Source organism: Bison bison, unplaced genomic scaffold, assembly GCF_000754665.1.
Source record: "Bison bison bison isolate TAMUID 2011002044 unplaced genomic scaffold, Bison_UMD1.0 scf7180017864072, whole genome shotgun sequence".
In the NCBI taxonomy this organism is placed as follows: domain Eukaryota; kingdom Metazoa; phylum Chordata; class Mammalia; order Artiodactyla; family Bovidae; genus Bison; species Bison bison.
The window spans coordinates 7,338,851-7,346,267 of NW_011494644.1; positions in this window are offsets into that span (position 1 = coordinate 7,338,851).

The following is a 7,417-nucleotide window of genomic DNA, read 5'->3' on the forward strand; positions in this document are numbered from 1 at the left end:
GGGCATAGACTTGGATTACTGTGATATTGAATGGTTTGCCTTGGAAACGAACAGAGATCATTCTGCCGTTTTTGAGATTGCATCCAAGTACTGCATTTCAGAGTCTTTTATTAACCATGATGGCTACTCCATTTCTTCTGAGGGATTCCTGCCCACAGTAGTAGATATAATGGTCATCTGAGTTAAATTCACCCATTCCAGTCCATTTCAGTCCACTGATTCCTAGAATGTTGACATTCACTCTTGCCATCTCTTGTTTGACCACTTCCAATTTGCCTTGATTCATGGACCTGACATTCCAGGTTCCTATGCAATATTGCTCTTTACAGCATCGGACCTTGCCTCTATCACCAGTCACATCCACAGCTGGGTACTGTTTTTGCTTTGGCTCCATCGCTTCATTCTTTCTGGAGTTATTTCTCCACTGATCTCCAGTAGCATATTGGGCACTTACTGACCTGGGGAGTTCCTATTTCAGTATCCTATCATTTTGCCTTTTCATACTGTTCATGGGGTTCTCAAGGCAAGAATACTGAAGTGGTTTGCCATTCCCTTCTCCAGTGGACCACATTCTGTCAGACCTCTCCACATGACCCATCCATCTTGGGTGGCCCCACATGTCATGGCTTAGTTTCATTGAGTTAGACAAGGCTGTGGTCCTAGTGTGAGTAGATTGACTAGTTTTCTGTGAGTATGGTTTCAGTGTGTTTGCCCTCTGATGCCCTCTTGCAACACCTACCGTTTTACTTGGGTTTCTCTTACCTTGGGCGTGGGGTATCTCTTCACGGCTGCTCCAGCAAAGCACAGCCATTGTTTTACATGTTTGCAAATCTCTTGAATGTCTAGTTGAATAGAAGACAGCTGGATGAGGACATCTGCTTCTGCATTCGTTCTGTTGTAACATCTCAGGTCTTGTAGTTTTCCAGAAACTCCACTAGACATTCATGAAGGAATGAGAGAGAAAAGAAAAACAACATCTTAGTACTGTACTATGAAGAATCAACTCAATGGACATGAGTTTGGCAAACTCAGGGAGACAGTGAAGGACAGGGAAGCCTGGCATGTGCCGTCCATGTGGTTACCAAAAGCTGGACACAACTTAGCAACTGAACAACAATTATAAAGAATGTGATATGGTCTAGTTTGTTGAGTCTTCCTGGTAAAATGGCTCTGCATTACTATTATGACATCCCCTGTCTCAGATGAGAAAATCTGGGTTCAGAGTGCTTGAGTCATTTACATGAGAACACACAGCTGGTGGCAGAGGAGCCAGAAGGAGGTTGGGGTCTGAAGGAGGTTGGGGTCTGCCTGACCCCATCTCTGGGCTCTTAACCTGCACACTGTCCTGAAGCCACCGTGGGTGAAAGGCCACCCACGTCCCAGATTTGTCGGAAACGTGATTCTGGGGGAAACGAACAAACAAAACCAGAGAGAGAGAGAACGCAGTGTTTACTGGTTGAAGCCATCATAAAGATTTCTCGTTATATATAGAAGGTTTGAGATTCTCGGTGGCAACTAGACGCAAGACAGGTAACTGGGGTTTATGTCTGGGAAGAGGGAAGGAGCCAGCATGGACTGACCACCTTCTATTGGCCAGTGTTTCTCAGTGGCATCTCATTTCATCTTCTGCCAAGAGGGTGTTGTGAATATCGTTTGCAGCCAGGTCTCACAGTTTCTAAGATCAAAAATGTCTCTCATTTTATCCCCCACTGGGCTCACTGCACTACCCTTGCCTATTGGTCAGGACAGCTCACCTATTTCAGTGTTGTGAAGGTTTGATCTTTTCAGTTGTTACTATAAACAGCAATATTGGAGTATAGTGTGTGAGTAGGTGAGGTATGTTTCTAAAAGACTGTAAAGAGTACAGGAAGGAATTATGACCTCACACAGAGCTCAGCCTGGACTCCAGATTAGCAGGGGACATGACTTGGGGAAACTGGGTAAGATTGTGGGACCAATATCAACCTGTGGGTCCCTCTCCCCAGACCCCTCTCCTGGCCACCACGCAATGCCCTGACACCTGCACCAGACTCTGTCTACCTGGAAGTAGCATCAGGGAATGACAGGATGAGATGGTTGGATGGCATCACCGACTCAACGGACATGAGTTTGAGCAAGCTCCGGGAGATGGTGAAGGACAGGGAAGCCTGGCCTGCTGTAGTGCATGGGGTCGCAAAGAGTCGGACACAACTGAGCTACTGAACAACATGATTGACTAAGTCATTGGCTATTGGCAACTGAATCAAGCTTCAGCCCTTCCCTTCCTACCCCCGACTCCCAGTTCAACCCTCTGAACACCTGGTCAGTTCCCCTGACAACCAATCTGAGGCCCCAAAATCATCTCATTAACAAAACAAAAACACCTCTGAGCATGCTAAGTTGCTTCAGTTATGTCTGACTCTTTGTGAGCTCATGGACTGTAGCTTGCCAGGCTTCTCTGCCCAGGGGGTTCTCCAAGTAGGAATATTGGAGTGGGTAGCTATTCCCTTCTCCAGGGGATCTTCCTCTCCTGCATTGCAGGCAGATTCTTTACCATCTGAGTCACCAGAGAAGCCAGAAACAGAGGTAAAGACCAAATATATATTTCTTAGTATGAACCACAATATCACACAGGGTTACCAACTGAACACCATACATGCATCACTTGATACCCACAGTGGTTCCTCTGTGTCTACAGGCGGTTTGTTCCAGGACCCATGGACACCAAAACTGGAGGACGCTCATGCTCCTTATATAGAAGGCATAGTACTGTCATATAAACTACACGTACCACTTCCTCCTGTACACTTTAAATGATCTTTAGATTACTTCTACTGCTTAATACGATGTACATGCTTTATAAATAGTTGCCAACATGTGACAAGTTCAAATTTTGGTTTTGGGAACTTTTCGGATTTTTTGCCCCTGAATATTTTTGGTCTGTATGGGATTGAATCCTAGGATACAGAAGCTACAGATACAGAAGGATGGCTGTACAGCAGTTGTATCTGTTTCTGTTCATTCCAAACTACTCACTCAACCTCAGAGAGTCCATATAAAAATGGAGACTTTGGGATTCTCTTGCCAAGTCAGGCACTTTGATGACCTGGGACCCACCTTCTTACATGGAGACAATGAACTGGAGCTAAACCCTGGGAGGTAAGATCTGAGTAAAGACCACAGCCTCCACCCTCAGAGAAGCAAGAGCTGATTTGCCAAACGCACCATTTGCACCTTCTACCCTGTTTTTTTTCAAAGGTGTAATTTACATACAATGAAATGCACAAATCTTATTCAGTCCAAAAGATTTGAACAGTGGTATATACCCATATAGTTACCACTTAAGATACAGAAATTTTCTTCTCCCCAGAAAGTACTCAGATCTCTTGACTTTATCACCATAGATTCATCTTTCCTGTTCTTGAACTTCCCATAAATGGAATCATAAGGTGTGTTTGTGCCTGGCATATTTCTGAGATTCGTACGTGGCTTTATGTCATTAGTTTGTCCTACTAAAACCAAATGTGTTTCTCCACAGAGTATTGTTACCTGAAAACTGAGCTTGCCTCTTGGTGGGTGTTGAGCCAGTAACCAAACCAAAGATAAGGAGAAGGAAGTATTTATTATTACTTGCAGCAAGAGGGGAGAACATAAGGATCTTTCCCAAAGCAGTGTTTCCCAGAACAGCAAAATTGGGGAAGTTTTTAAGCTACAGGCACATATATATTCATGAAGGGACTTAAGCAGAGGAGAATTCAGCATAGTATTGGGGCAAAGGGTGACAGGGTCCAAGCTTTATTAGTTGATGAAGTCAGGAGGGTCAACAACATCCTTCCACCCTCCACCCGGGTGGGGGCCTTAGTGTCTGCAGAACTCAGTTATGTTATTACGTGTATCCCTGGAGGAGGAACCAGGACCCTGCCTTATCACTGCACCATTGTCTGATTGCCATTTCCCTGTTCATTTCTTAGTTCCTTTGTTGTTGTTGTTCGGTCCCTAAGTCTTGTCCAACTCTGGGATCCTATGGATGCCAGGCTTCCCTGTCCTTCACCATCTCCCTTTGTTCCCCTAAAATCATCAGTTACTGAGACCTATTCAAGGGTGAGCATTATGGCCAAGCTTAGATCACAAAATGGCTTAGACCATAAAGGGTTCTCTTCTGTCAGGAAAGCCAAGCCTGGTTCTCTCTCTCCAGTGAATCCCTACCTACCCTCTCTGCTTACAGTATGAATGCATCACAGTTTGTCCATTTTTCTGTTGATCAGCCCTGAGCTGTTTTTCCCCTTTGAGGCTATTGTGAGCAAGGCTGCTCTGAACATTTGTGTAAAGTCTTTGTGGAACTTATGCTTTCATTTCTCCTGATAAACAACTAAGAGCGGAATTGCTGGGTCATAGGCTTCCCTGGTGGCTCAGATGGTAAAAAAAAAAATCTGCCTGCAATGCAGGAGACCTACGTTCAATCCCTGGGTCAGGAGGATCCCCTGGAGAAGAGAATGACAACCTACTCCAGTATTCTGGCCTGGAGAATTCCATGGACAGAGGAGCCTGGTGGGCTACAGTCCATGGGGTTGCAAAAAATCAGATAAGACTGAGCAACTAACACTTTCACTATTTTCCGTCAGCCATCCCCCACCCTACCCCACCTGTCAGTTCTCTGGAGAGAGACTGTCCAGCTCAGGAGACTCAGTGTGACATGCAGGCCACTGTCAGCAGAGATTAGTCCTCAGAGATGGAAAACCACTTCACATGTGACCTGCATTAGGCTTGCAGGAAGGAAAGACCAATGTAAGAGCAATAGTTTCCCCTTTCCATCTGGGACCAATTTAGGTGTCAGTTTGGGGATACTGGGCTCAGTATGGCTCAGTGCCAGGGCCATTAAAAAATATATCATGGTTTCCCTCAAGCAAATTACAGTGATAAAAGTGGTGGAATGAACTAGAGAAGGGTAGAGATTGGAGAAGGAAATGGCAATCCACTCCAGTATTCTTGCCTGAAGAATCCCATGGACAGAGGAGCCTGGCGGGCTGCAGTCCCTGGAGTTGCATAGAGTTGGACACGACAAAGCAACTGGGCAAGAGGGTAGGAATATGCTAACTTCATAAGAAACTTCCAAAAGATTCCCCAAAGCGGTTGCACCACCCTCTCTCCTATTCTATTTAAAAAAATATTTATTTGGCTGTGCAAGGTCTTAGTTAGGGCATGTGGGATCTTAGTTGTGGCATATGAAATCCAGTTCCCAGACCAGTGATCAAACCAGGCCCCCCTGCGTTGGTGAAATAGTTAGGTGTCATTTCAGGGGGGGCTCCTTAGGACTCTGGTACCATAATTCTTTATGTCTCAGTGTAGAAAAGAATTGAGTGAGAGGCAAAGTGATAGATAAGCAGTGATTTATTAGAATAGGATGCTTGTGAAGGTTACAAGTGGGTGACTGAGAAATGCTGCTCCCTGAGAACTGAGGCTACAGTTTCATAATCCAACGGAAAGTGGGAGGTGGAGAAGAACTTGTTTGTCTTTGTTGAACAGATGTCATGCTTCCATCATCAACTCCTCCTTCAGGTTTGAGTTGGTCAGCCTGAGTTGGTCAAGCTAGTTCTATAAATTATTGTGGGTAGTTCAGTGGTAAAGAGTCCTCCCACCAGTGCAGGAGACTCAGGAGATGCCGGTTCAATCCCTGGATCAAGACGATCCCCTGGAGAAGGAAATAGCAACCCATTCCAATATTCTTGTGTGGAGAATCCCATGGACAGAGGAGCCTGGGGGGTTATATAGTCCATAGGGTTGCAAAGAGTCAGACATGATTGAGTGACTAAGCAAGCATACACATGGTCAAATTGTTGTTTTTCAAGTGTGCAGAGAGGTTATCTCAGGGGGTCATAAACTTACTGAGCTTACTGGGCAGTATGTGGTCTCATGCCACCATTTTTGGGGGGCAGTGGGGACATGTCTCATGCTCCTGCTATGTGGTTTTGTTGCTAAGCAAGTCAGCTTGATTTTGTGGTTGAGCAAACCTGCCCTCTTGAGTGATCATTAACTTACAAGGGTCTCTCATATTTTTTCTACTTACACTCCCGTCATGGAATTAACTATTGAATCACCTATTTTGTCCATTTACACTATCCCTATCATTGAGTGTGCAGAGTCTCAGCCACTGAACCACCAGGGAAGCCCCATTTTCTACTCTTTACAGTATCGAACGAGAGCCAAAGAAGCTGGACAATGAGAGAAACTGTAGGAAGCAACGTTCCGGGGACCAGTGGGCCGCAATCAGCCCTCATAGATAAATAACCATAAGGCTAAAATTCTGGACTTGTCATTTTTCCAGAACAATTGAAGGTCTGGCCCCATTTGGCCTGTGTTCCCCCAGTTGGAGCTGAGTCGTGGCTGGGCCGTAGCTCTCCCGCCCACCACGGTGCCGTCTGCTTTCTCACCCATCTGTGTGCTTTGTTTGTAGCACTGTAACCAGGGAACATGCCCCTGATCCCCCAGACATGCCCCTACGAAGTCAGGACTGGATCTTGGCTTGATGGAGCCTGTTCTGCCTTTCTGGTGTTGAGTCTGCAGTCACAGACTGTCCATTCCCCGGCTGTCTGTCCGCCAGCCACCTTTTCTGATTCCAGCTGTTCCTTCTGTCCATCTTTCGCCCTAGGCAGGTCCCCTGTTCATGCTGATGTCGGTCCAATCGCTGAGTGTCTGCGCATCCAGGCCGCCTCTGTCCACTGAGGTTGTTTCTACGCCACCTCCACAGGCCCTGCAGCGCTCTGGAAGAAACGCTCTGGGTTCAAATCCTGGTTCTGCCACTCACAGCTGGTGACCTGGGCAAGCCACTCACCCATCTCTACCTCTGTCTTCTCATCAGTAAAATAGACATAATACTATCAGTCCAGGAGGCTTGTTGGAAAGACCAAGTGAGCAGAGATGTGGAAGCATTCAGAATGGAGCCTGGAGCATGTCGATTCTCACCATGCTTTCTGAACTGCTCTGAGCCAGGGGCTGCCCCCACCCAGGGCCCAGGTCAAGGGAAGGAGGCCGGAGGTGGCCTCTGTGGTGGTGGTGGTGGGGAGGCGGCCAGCACCCTGCTCTAGCCAGTGGCTGTCCTGCGGCCGTGTGGAATGGCCAGATCTTCAGATTGTTCTGGTAAACTGGGAAATCCAGAGTCATTCAATCCCTTGTTTTGCAAACGCTAGTAACTATCCTTTTTCTTTAAAAAAAAAAAATTTTTTTTTGAATGCTCTGAGCATCCAGTGCAAGCCTTCCGCGGTCCCCTACTGCCTGTCCTGGTCTTGCGGGCCCCCGGCCACGGGCTCAGTCACTCCTGACAACTCCTCTGGGCTCCAGGCGCCTGCCTTTGTCCTGCCTCGGTCTGGAAAGCGCAGGGCAAAGGAATCGAACAAAGGTGGTCACTGTTACTGGTGCTGTCCCAGCGGTGGGGCCGCCGCGA